The sequence below is a fragment of the Pan paniscus genome, chromosome 7 (assembly GCF_029289425.2).
Source record: "Pan paniscus chromosome 7, NHGRI_mPanPan1-v2.0_pri, whole genome shotgun sequence".
In the NCBI taxonomy this organism is placed as follows: Eukaryota; Metazoa; Chordata; class Mammalia; order Primates; family Hominidae; genus Pan; species Pan paniscus.
The window spans coordinates 30,558,167-30,571,344 of NC_073256.2; the positions used below are offsets into that span (position 1 = coordinate 30,558,167).

General features: G+C 47.6%; 1 pseudogene; it reads left to right on the plus strand.

The window, feature by feature from the left end:
• LOC106635231 (uncharacterized) overlaps positions 1 to 12,415 on the plus strand; it is a 121,759-nt pseudogene extending 109,344 nt beyond the window's left edge.
• Positions 12,416 to 13,178: the final 763 nt, after the last annotated feature.

Here is a 13,178-nt window from a genome sequence, read left to right on the forward strand (position 1 = left end):
ACTATGTACTGTGCAATTCCTGGGGTGGCATTTTCATATATATGTGGGTGGCGCCCCCTGGAGGTATGCAACGCACAACTTGCACAAATGGTAAGTCATCGTATCCCAAAGTCCACAAAGAAGAGGTAAACAAAATTCCCATCGATGTTGCCATCAGTCATGAGTCTGCCTTTTCTTCATGGGACAGTAGCAAAAACAATTTGGCCAAGTGTGCTTGGATGATCTCTAAGATGGAATCAGGGTCTCTCACTTTCAGCACTATAGACATTTGGGGCTGGATCATTATTTTGTCTTAGTGGGAGTTGTCCGGGGCATTGTAGGGTGTTTAGCAGCATCCCTGGCCTCTACCCATTAGCTGCCAGTAGCACCACCTCCTCCAGCGGCAACAACCAAAATTATCTCCAGACATGGCCACATGTTGTCTGGGGGACAAAGTCACCCCCTGGTTGAAAAGCCCTGAAGAAAAGACATAATATGCAGATCACATGTAAGTAAGAGAGCCTAAGGGCCACACAGGTGATGCTGTACCCATGACAAAGACAGAGTCTTAAAGAGGTTAGAGAGGTGGAGAAAGAGAAAAGAAATGAAGTCCCAGCTGCCGAGAGCAACAGATGCTGACTAGATGTTGTTGATAGTCATCTTTAAACTGAGTTAAAAGATGCTGAGAAGCCATCAGCTCCCATCCTGCTCTCCAGGAACAACGCTCCTGAAAAAGGCCTGGAGATCAACAAAGCCCCAAACACAGGTGCACTGAGCAAAGAAACCAGAGATTGAGACAAAAAAGACATTCCCTCAAAGACTACTCATTTCCAAGAGGGGAGAAAAAAGTGGAGTCATGAAAAACAGTTGAGGCTGGGTAGAGTGACTCGCACCTGTAATCCCAGCACTTTGGGATTACTCCCAGGCTGAGATGGGAAGATTGCTTGAACTCAGGAGTTCAAGACCAGCCTGGGCAAAATAGCAAGACCTTACCTCTAGAAAAAGGGAAAAAATTAGCCAGGTGTGGTGATACATGCCTGTGGTCTCAGCTACTCAGGAGGCTGAGGTGGGAGGATCGCTTGAACCCAGGAGGTAGAGGCTGCAGTGAGCAGGAATCGTACCACTGCACTCCAGCCTGGGCTACAGATCCTCTCTCAAAAAAGAAAAAAATTAAACAAAATTAAGGCCGGGCACGATGGCTCATGCCTGTAATCCCAGCACTTTGGGAGCCCAAGGTGGGCAGATCACGAGGTGAGGAGATTGAGACCATCCTGGCTAACACGGTGAAACCCCATCTCTACTAAAAATACAAACAATTAGCCGGATATGGTGCTGGGTGCCTATAGTCCCAGCTACTCTGGAGGCTGAGGCAGAAGAATGGAGTGACCTCGGGAGGTGGAGCTTGCAGTGAGCCAAGATCACACCACTACACTCCAGCCTGGGCAAAAGAGCAAGACCCCATCTCAAAAAAAAAAAAAGAAAATTAAAAATTTCTTTGAGACCAAGTCTCACTCTGTCACCCAGGCTGGAGTGAAATGGTGCGATCTTGGCTCACTGCAACCTCCGCCTCCTGGGTTCAAGTCATTCTCATGTCTCAACCTTGTGCCTCAACATGACTACAGGCATGTTGTCACCATGCCTAATTTTTGCATTTTTAGTAGAGATGGGGTTTCACCATGTTGTCCAGGATGGTCTTGAACTCCTAGGTTCAAGCAATCTACCCACCTCAGCCTCCCAAAATGCTGAGATTACAGGCATGAGCCACCGTGTCCGATCTCTAACTTTTCATTATGGAAATTTCCCATATACACAAAAAGCAGGGAGAGAATTATACCATGAATCCCCATGCACCCATCATCCCACTGGAAGAACTTGTCAACATTTCTCCAATCTCATTCCAGTTCCCACTTTTCTTTTCCTTCTTGCTATTTTAGGATATTTTAAAGCAAATTCCAGACATTTCATTTCACCCACATCCATAACACACCAGGGTGCATTCTTGATGTAAGGATTTTGTTTTGTTTTATAATCCCCATGCCATTGCCACAGTTAATAGATTTAACATGAAGAAACTAAGATTCTTGCAGGTGGAGAAAAGATCTAATTACCACTTTAAAGCCTCTCCTACTAGCACTTCTCAGATCTGAACATGTATGCAAATAACCTGGGCATCTTGTTAAAATGCAGATTCTGGCCCAGAAGGTCCTTCCGGGTGAGCCCTGAGAGTCTTCAATTCCAAAAGCTCCCAGGTGATGCAATGCTAAGGGTCCATGAATCACACAAGAGGAAGGGTCGGCCAAACACCCACAACAACTGGGTGCAAAGTCCTGACTGTTCCTGACTGCAGGGCCTTCAGTGAACGGGGAAGCTGGGGACCATTTGGGAAAGAAGGGAGGTTTTTCGTATCAGCTCCAGGCCTTGTAGAACTGCCAGGGAATAACAGACAAAAGGTCAGCAAAGTCTAACCAACGGCACGAGTGCATTCATTTTCCACAACCACTGCAGCAAAGAACCATGAAATGGGTGGTTTCAAACAATGTCTGGGCCGGGTGCCGTGGCTCACACCTAAATAATCTCAGGACTTTGGGAAGCTGAGGTGGGTGGATCACTTGAGGCCAGGAATTCGAGACCAGCCTGGCCAATATGGCAAAACCTCATCTCTACTAAAAATACAAAAATTAGCCATGCATGGTGGCAGGCACCTGTAGTCCCCACTTCTTGGGAGGCTGAAGCAAGAGAATGGCTTGAGCCTGGGAGGTGGATGTTGCAGTGAACTGAGATCGTGCCACTGCACTCCAGACTGGGCAACAGAGCAAGCCTCTGTCTAAAAAAAAAAAAAAAAAAAAAAAAATTGTCTGGAGGCCAGAAGTCCAAAATCAATCAAAGGTCAGCAGGAGCATGCTCCTTCAGAGGTTCTAGGGGAGAATCCATTCCTTGCATCTTCCAGCTTATAGAGGCTACTAGAATTCCACAACTTCTGGCTGCATGATCCAATCTCTGCCTCTGTGATCACCTTGCCTCATCTTCTGTCTGGGTCTCCTCCTCTGGAGGAAGAATGTCAGGACTCTGAGCCCAAAGCTAAGCCATCATATCCCCTGTGACCTGCATGTACACATCCAGATGGCCAGTTCCTGCCTTAACTGATGACATTATCTTGTGAAATTCCTTCTCCTTGCTCATCCTGTCTCAAAAGCTCCCCTACTGAGCACCTTGTGACCCCCACTCCTGCCTGCCAGAGAACAACCCCCCTTTCTCATTTACCTACCCAAATCCTATAAAATCGCCCCACACCATCTCCCTTCACTGACTCTCTTTTCGGACTCAGCCCACCTGAACCCAGGTGAAATAAACAGCTTTACTGCCCACACAAAGCCTGTTTGGTGGTCTCTTCACATGGATGCATGTGAAATTTGGTGCCATGACTCAGATTGGGGGACCTCCCTTGGGAGATCAATCCCCTGTCCTCCTGCTCTTTGCTCTGTGTGAAAGATCCACCTACAACCTCAGGTCCTCAGACTGACCAGCCCAAGAAACAACTCACCAATTTCAAATCTGGGAAGCAGCTTCTTTTTACTCTCTTCTCCAACCTCCCTCTCTATCCTTCAACCTCTTTCTCCTTTCAATCTTGGCACCACACTTCAATCTCTCCTTTCTCTTAATTTCAATTCCTTTCATTTTCCGGTAGAGACCAAGGAGACACGTTTTATCCGTGGACTCAAAACTCTGGTGCCGGTCACGGACTAGGGAAGGCAGCCTTCCCTCGGCATTTAATCATTGCAGGGACGCCTCTCTGATTATTCGCCCAGGTTTCAGAGGTGTCAGACCACGCAGGGATGCCTGCCTTGCTCCTTCAACCTTAGCAGCAAGTCCTGCTTTTCTGGGGGAGAAGCAAGAACCCCTCAACCCCATATCCTTCACCCTTAGCAGCAAGTCCCACTTTTCTAGGGGAGGCACAGGTACCCTGACCTCTTATCTCTGCACCCCGATCCCTTATTTCCATGCCCCGCCTCTTTTCTCTGTGCCCTGATCCCTTATTTCCACAACCTGACCTCCTATCTCTGCACCCCAACCCTTTATTTCTGTGCCCCAACCCATTTCCTGCTTTTCTGGAAGGCAAGACCACCCCACCCCTTCTCTTTGTGTCTCTACTCTCTCTTTTCTCTAGGCTTGCCTCCTTCACTATGGGCAAGCTTCCACCCCCCATTCCCCTTTCTTCTCCCTTAGCCTGTCTTCTTCAAAACCTAAAACCTCTTCAACTCACACCTGACCTAAAACCTAAATGCCTTATTTTCTTCTACATTGCCGCTTGAACCCAATACAAACTCAACAGTGGTTCCAAGTAGCCAGAAAATGGCAATTTCAATTTTTCCATCCTACAAGATCTAGATAATTCTTGTCATAAGATGGGCAAATGGTCTGAGGTGCCTGACGTCCAGGCATTCTTTTACACATTGGTCCCTCCCTAGACTCTGTTCCCAATGCAACTCATGCCAAATCTTCTTTCTTTCCCTCCCACCTGTCCCCTCAGTCCCAACTCCAAGTGTCAGTGAGTCTTTCTAATCTTCCTTTTCTACAGACCCATCTGACCTCTCCCCTCCTCGCCAGGCTGAGCTAGGTCCCAATTCTTCCTCAGCCTCTGCTCCTCCACCCTATAATCCTTTTATCACCTCCCCTCCTTACACTGGGTCCGGCTTACAGTTTCATTCCATGACTAGCCCTCCCCAACCTGCCCAGCAATTTACTCTTAAAAAGGTGGCTGGAGATAAAGGCATAGTCAAGGTTAATGCTCCTTTTTCTTTATCCCAAATCAGGTAAGATTTAGGCTCTTTTTCATCAAATATAAAAATCCACCCCAGTTCATGGCTCGTTTGGCAGCAACCCTGAGATGATTCACAGCCCTAGACCCTAAAAGGTCAAAAGGCCGTCTTATTCTCAATATACATTTTATTACCCAATCTGCTCCCGACATTAAATAAAACTCCAAAAATTAAATTCCGGCCCTCAAACTCCACAGAAGGACTTAATTAACCTCGCCTTCAAGGTGTACAATAATAGAGTAGAGGCAGCCAAGTAGCAACATATTTCTCAGTTGCAATTTCTTGCCTCCACTGTGAGACAAACCCCAGCCACATCTCCAGCACAAGAGTTTCCAAACGCCTAAAGCGCAGTGGCCAGGCATTCTTACAGAACCGCCTCTCCCAGGAGCTTGCTACAAGTGCCAGAAATCCGGCCACAAGGCCAAGGAATGCCTGCAGCCTGGGATTCCTCCTAAGCCATGTCCCATCTGTGTGGGACCCCACTAGAAATCGGACTTTTCGACTCACCTGGCAGCCACTCCTAGAGCCCCTGCAACTCCAGCCCAAGGCTCTCTGACTGACTCCTTCCCAGATCTTCTTGGCTTAGCAGAAGCAGACCGACACTGCCCGATCGATCACCTCAGAAGCCTACAGGACCATCACAGACGCTCTAGGTTACTCTCACAGTGAAGCGTAAGTCCATCCCCTTCTTAATCAATACAGAGGCTACCCACTCCACATTACCTTCTTTTCAAGGGCCTGTTTCCCTTGCCTCCATAACTGTTGTGGGTATTGACGGCCAGGCTTCTAAACCTCTTAAAACAACCCAACTCTGGTGCCAACTTAGACAATACTCTTTTAAGCACTCCTTTTTAGTTATCCCCACCTGCCCAGTTCCCTTATTAGGCCGAGACACTTCAACTAAATTATCTGCTTCCTTGACTATTCCCGGACTACAGATACATCTCATTGCCACCCACCTTAACCCACAAGTAGAAGATACCTCTACTCCCTCCTTGGCGACCTATCATGCACTCCTTACCATCTCATTAAAACCTAATCACCCTTACCCTGCTCAATGCCAATATCTCATCCCACAGCATGCTTTGAAAGGATTAAAGTCTGTTATCACACATCTGCTACAGCATGGCCTTTTAAAGCCTATAAGCTCTCCTTACAATTTCCCCATCTTACCTGTCCTAAAACCAGACAAGCCTTACAAGTTAGTTCAGGATATATGACTTATCAAATTGTTTTGCCTATCCACCCCAAGGTGCCAAACACATATACTCTCCTATCCTCAATTCCTCCTTCCACAACCCCTTATTCTGTTCTGGATCTCAAACATGCTTTCTTTACTATTCTTTTGCACCCCTCATCCCAGCCACTCTTCGCTTTCACTTGGACTGACCCTGACACCCATCAGGCTCAGCAAGTTACCTGGGCTGTACTGCCGCAAAGCTTCACAGACAGCCCCCATTACTTCAGTCAAGCCCAAATTTCTTCCTTATCTGTTACCTATCTCCGCATAATTCTCAGAAAAATCCACGTGCTCTCCCTGCTGATCGTGTGTGACTAATCTCTCAAACCCCAACCCCTTCTACAAAACAACAACTCCTTTCCTTCCTGGGCATGGTTGGATACTTTCATCTTTAGATATCTGGTTTTGCCATCCTAACAAAACCATTATATAAACTCACAAAAGGAAACCTAGCTGACCCCATAGATCCCAAATCCTCTCCCCACTCCTCTGTTCCTTGAAGACAGCTTTAAAGACTGTCCCCCGCCCCCAGTCTTGGTTCCCTGACCGGGAAGTGAGGTAATTGATGGAAAGTCGAGGCAGCCCGTTAGGTGGCTTAGGCCTGCCCTGTGGAGCATCCCTGCGGGGGACTCCGGCCAGCTTGAGAGACGCGGATCCTGAGAGCTCTCCCGGGTAGGCAACTGCCCCGGAGGAATGCCTCGTCAGAGCACTGTGTGGTAGGCCCCCATGGAAGATCAACACAGTGGCTGAACACAGGTAAGGAAGAGGCACTTGGAGTCTGGACATTTGAAACTTGGTAAAACTGGTCTTTGGAACTTGCCCACTCCATTTGAGTGGAAGCGTGGCCTGATCACCCACGGCTTGCCTGTACTGGCACTTTGGTTTGTGTTTTTGACTTGACTTGAATTGCTTGATACTTTGGTTTTGGATTGACCTGGCTTGGATTTCTGGATACTCTGATTTTGGTTTTGATTCTGGTTTGGTGAAAACTGAAAAAGTGTATGTGTGCCCTTTTGACCCATTATTTGTTCTGTGGTGTGAGCTTGGTGTTTTGTCTCGAGGAAACGTGGGTCAGATACAAAGTAAGCCTACTCCGCTAGGAACTATGTTGAAAAATTTTAAGAAAGGATTTAATGGAGACTTTGGGGAACTTAGAACTTCGTGTGAAATAGATTGGCCAACATTAGAAGTAGGGTGGCCATCAGAAGGAAGCCTGGACAGGTCTCTTGTTTCTAAGGTATGGCACAAGGTAACTGGTAAGTCAGGACACTCAGACCAGTTTCCATACATAGACACTTGGTTACGGCTGATGCTAAACCCCCCACAGTGGCTAAGAGGGCAGGCAGCAGCAGTGCTAGTAGCAAAGTGACAGACAGCCAAGGAAGGATGCCGCTCCACCCACCGAGGGAAATCAACTCCTGAAGTTCTGTTCGACCCAACATCAGAAGATCCATTGCAGGAGATGGCACCAGTGATCCCAGTGGTGCCCTCTCCTTGCCAGGGAGGCAGGCTCCCCACTTTTGAGTCCACAGTGCTTGCGCCTCCACAAGACAAACATATCCCCAGGCCACCCAGAGTAGACAAGAGAGGAGGTGAGGACTCGGTAGAAACCCTCCCTTGGCAGCTCGTTTAAGACCCAAAACGGGGACACAAATGCCCCTGAGAGAGCAGCGGTATACTGGGATAGATGAGGATGGTCACGTGGTGGGGAGGCGTGTTTTTGGGTACCAGCCCTTCACCTCTGCCCACCTTCTCATCTGGAAAAACAATACCCCGTCCTGTACCGAAAAGCCACAAGCTCTGATTGATTTGCTCCAAACTATTATGCAGACCCATAACCCCACCTGGGCTGATTGCCACCAGTTGCTCATGTTCCTCTTTAACACAGATGAAAGGCGGAGAGTGCTCCAAGCAGCAACTAAGTGGTCAGAGGAACATGTACCAGCTGATTATCAAAACCCCCAAGAGTATGGAAGGACCCAGTTACCAGGAACTGACCCCCAGTGAGACCCACATGAAAGAGAGGATATGCAAAGGCTAAACAGAGACAGGGAAGCTCTCTTGGAAGGATTAAAGAGGGGAGCCCAGAAGGCCACAAATGTTAACAAAGTCTCTGAGGTCATTCAGAGAAAAGAAGAAAGTCCAGCACAATTGTAGGAGACACTGTGTGACGCCTATTGTATGTATACTCCCTTTGATCCCGATAGCCCTGAAAATCAAGGCATGATTAACATGGCTTTAGTTAGTCAAAGCGCAGAAGACATTAAAAGAAAACTGCAGAAACAGGCTGAGTTTGCAGGGATGAACACATACAGTTATTAGAAATAGCTAACCAGGCGTTTGTAAACGGGGATGCAGTAAGCCATAAGGAAAACCACAGAGACAATGAACGTCAGGCCCAGCGAAACACCGACCTGTTAGCGGCAGCAATCAGAGGGGTCCCCCCAAAGAGGCAAGGGAAGGGGGGCCCCGGGAAGGAAACTCAGCCTGGCTGCCAGAGCTTGCAGCGTAATCAGTGTGCTTATTGTAAAGAAATAGGACATTGGAAAAACAAATGCCCTCAGCTAAAAAGAAAACCAGATGACTCAGAGCAGGAGGCCCCAGACAAGGATGAAGGGCCCTGCTCAACCTGGCAGAAGGGTTATTGGACAGAGGGGGACCGGGCTCAAGGACCCCCAAAGAGCCTATGGTCAGGATGACAGTTTGGGGTAAAGACATTGATTTTCTTGTAGATACCGGTGTTAAACATTCGATAGTAACCGCCCCGGCCGCCCCATTACCCAAAAAGTTTATTGACATCATCGGAGCCACGGGAGTTTCAGCAAAGCAAGCTTTCTGCTTGCATCGGACTTGTACTGTAGGAGGACATAAAGTGATTCAGCAGTTTTTGTACACACCTGACTGTCCCTTGCGCTTGTTGGGAAGGGACTTACTCAGCAAACTGGGAGCCACTATCTCTTTTACAGAGCATGGCTCTTTGCTGCTAAAGTCACCAAGAACGGGAGTCATTATGACCCTTACGATCACCCGAGAGGAAGAATGGAGACTTTTCTTAACTGAGTGAGGCAAAGAGATAAGACCAGCTCTGGCTAAGCGGTGGCCAAGAGTGTGGGCGGAAGACAACCCTCCAGGGTTTGCAGTCAACCAAGCCCCCGTACTTATAGAAGTTAAGCCTAGGGCCCAGCCGGTTAGCAAAAACAGGAGCCGGTCCCCAGAGAAGCTCTTGAAGGTATCTAGGTCCATCTCAAGGCACCTAAGAACTTTTGGAATTAGAGTTCCTTGTCAGTCTCCATAGAACACTCCCCTCCTGCCTGTTCCCAAGCCTAAGACCAAGGACTACTGGCCGGTACAGGATTTGTGCTTAGTTAATCAGGCTACAGTGACTTTACATCCAGCAGTACCTAACCCGTACACATTGCTGGGGTTGCTGCCAGCTGAGGACAGCTGCTTCACCTGCTTGGACCTGAAAGATGCTTTCTTTAGCATCAGATTAGCCCCTGAGAGGAAGAAGCTGTTTGCCTTTCAGTGGGAAGATCCGGAGTCAGGTGTCACTACTCAGTACACTTGGACCGGGCTTCCCCAAGGGTTCAAGAACTCCCCCACCATCTTCGGGGAGGCATTGCCTCGAGACCTCCAGAAGTCTCCCACCAGAGACCTAGACTGCGTTTTGCTCCAGTACGTTGAAGATCTTTTGCTGGGACACCCCACAGCAGTCGGGTGCACCAAAGGAACAGATGCTCTACTCCGGCACCTGGAGGACTGTGGGTATAAGATGTCCAAGAAAAAAGCTTAGATCTGCCGACAGCAGGTACATTACTTAGGATTTACTATCGGAAAGGGGGAGAGCAGCCTAAGATCAGAAAGAAAGCATGTCATTTGCGATCTACCGGAGCCTAAGACCAGAAGGCAGGTGAGAGAATTCTTAAGGGCTGTGGGGTTTTGCAGACTGTAGATCCCAAACTTTGCAGTATAAGCCAAGACTTTGTATGAGGTCACAAAGGGGGGGGGGGGGCGGAAACGTTTTGAATGGGGATCCCAGCAACAGCAAGCCTTTCATGAGATAAAGGAAAGATTTATATCAGCCCCAGCCCTGGGGCTACCCGATCTAACAAAGCCTTTTCTATCGTATGTGTCAGAGAGAGAAAAGATGGCAGTTGGAGTTTTAATCCAAACTGTGGGTCCCTGGCCGAGCCCGGTGGCCTACCCCTCTAAACAACTAGACGGGGTTTCTAAAGGATGGCCCCCGTGTTTAAGGGCCTTGGCAGCAACTGCCGTGCTAGTACAAGAAGCAGATAAGCTGACTCTTGGACAAAACCTGAACTTAAAGGCCCCCCATGCTGTGGTGACTTTACGGAATACTAAAGGACACCATTGGCTAATGAATGCTAGACTCACCAAGTACCAAAGTTTGCTCTGTGAAAATCTCCATATAACCATTGAAGTTTGTAACACCCTGAACCCCGCTACCTTGCTCCCAGTATCCGAGAGCCCTGTCGAGCATGACTGTGTAGAAGTGTTGGACTCAGTTTACTCTAGCAGACCTAACCTCCAGGACCAGCCTTAGGCATCAGTAGACTAGGAACTATACGTGGCTGGGAGCAGCTTCATCCACCCACAAGGAGAGAGATGTGCAAGCTATGCGGTGGTAACTCTGGACACTGTTGCTGAAGCCAGATCGTTTCCCCAGGGCACTTCAGCTCAGAAAGCTGAACTCATTGCTTTCATTCGGGCCTTAGAACTCAGTGAAGCTAAGAATGTCAACATTTACACTGACTCTCAATATGCCTTTTCAACCCTTCAAGTGCATGGAACATTATATAAAGAAAAGGGCCTATTGAACTCTGGGGGAAAAGACATAAAACATCAAGAACAAATCTTGCAATTATTACAAGCAGTATGGAGACCCCACAAGGTGGCAGTTATGCATTGCAGAGGACAGCAGCGAGCTTCCACCTTGGTGGGTTTAGGGAATTCCCACGCTGACTTAGAGGCTCGAAAAGCAGCATCTGCCCCCTTCCGGACATCAGTCACAGCCCCCATGCTCCCTTCAAGCATCTGATCTTGTACCTACTTATTCTACAGAAGAAAAGGACTTTCTCCAGGCTGAGAGAGCACAAGTGATGGAGGAAGGATGAATTCGGTTACCGGATGGGAGAGTAGCTGTGCCACAGCTGCTAGGAGCTGCAGTTGTACTGGCTGTGCATGAAACCACCCATCGAGGTCAGGAATCACTTGAAAAGTTGTTAGGCTGGTATTTCTACATCTCGCATTTGTCAGCCCTTGCCAAAACGGTGACACAGTGGTGTGTTACCTGCCGACAGCATGATGCGAGTCAATGTGCAGCCGTTCCACCCGGCATACAAGCTTATGGAGCAGGCCCCTTTGAAGATCTCCAGGTGGACTTCACAGAGATGCCAAAGTGTAGAGGTAACAAGTATTTACTAGTTCTTGGGTGTACCTACTCTGGGTGGCTGGAGGCTTATCCAACACGAACTGAGAAAGCTCGTGAAGTAACTCGTGTGCTTCTTCGAGATCTTATTCCTAGATTTGGACTGCCCTTATGGATCAGCTCAGATAATGGGTCGGCGTTTGTGGCTGACTTAGTACAGAAGGCGGCAAAGGTATTGGGGATCACACGGAAACTGCATGCTGCCTCCCAGCCTCAGAGTTCCGGAAAGGTGGAGCGAATGAATCAAACTATCAAAAATAGTTTAGGGAAAGTATGTCAGGAAACAGGATTAAAATGGATACAGGCTCTCCCTATGGTATTATTTAAAATTAGATGTACCCTTTCTAAAAGAACAGGATATTCCCCTTATGAAATATTATATCATAGGCCCCCTCCTATATTGCAGGGACTTCCAGGCACTCCCTGAGAGTTAGGTGAAATTGAGTTACAGCGACAGCTACAGGCTTTAGGAAAAATTACACAGACAATCTCAGCCTGGGTAAATGAGAGATGCCCTGTTAGTTTATTCTCCCCAGTTCACCCTTTCTCCCCAGATGATCGAGTGTGGATCAAGGACTGGAACGTAGCCTCTTTGTGTCCACGGTGGAAAGGACCCCAGACTGTCGTCCTGACCACTCCCACCGCTGTGAAGGTAGAAGGAATCCCAGCCTGGAACCACCACAGGTGTGTAAAACCTGCAGCGCTGGAAACCTGGGAGGCAAGACCAAGCCCAGACAACCCTTGCAGAGTGACACTGAAGAAGACGACAAGCCCTGCTCCAGTCACACCCGGAAGCTGACTGGTCCACGCATGGCCGAAGCATGAGGAAGCTCATCGTTAGATTCATTTTTCTTAAATTTTGGACTTACACAGTAAGGGCTTCAACTGACCTTACTCAAAATGGGGACTGTTCCCAGTGTATTCATCAGGTCACCGAAGTAGGACAGCAAATTAAAACAATCTTTCTGTTCTATAGTTATTATGAGTGTATGGAAACATTAAAAGAAACTTGTTTGTGTAATGCCACTCAGTACAAGGTATGTAGCCCAAGAAATGACCGACCTGATGTGTGTTATGACCCATCTGAGCCCTCTGCAACCACCGTTTTTCAAATAAGAACTGGCCTTTTGCTAGGTGATACAAGTAAAATAATAACTAGAACAGAAGAAAAAGAAATCCCCAAGCAAATCATTTTAAGATTTGATGCTTGTGCAGCCATTAACAGTAAAAAGCTAGAAATAGGATGTGGTTCTCTTAACTGAGAAAGGAGCTAAAGAGTAGAAAATAAATATGTTTGTCATGAGTCAGGGGTTTGTAAAAATTGTGCCTATTGGACATGTGTTATTTAGGCTACTTAAAAAAAGAACAAAAAGGACTCGGTTTATCTTCAGAAGGGAGAAGCCAACCCCTCCTGTGCTGCCAGTCACTGTAACCCACTAGAACTAATAATTGCCAATCCCCTAGATCCCCTTTGGAAAAAGGGAGAAAGTGTAACCCTGGGGATCAGTAGGACAGGTTTAAACCCTCAAGTTGCCATTTTAATTAGAGGGGAGGTCCACAAGTGCTCTCCCAAACCAGTATTTCAAACCTTTTATGAGGAGCTGAATCTGCCAGCACCAGAACTTCTGAAAAAGACAAAAAAATTGTTTCTCCAATTAGCAGAAAATGTAATTTTCTTACTAAATGTTACTTC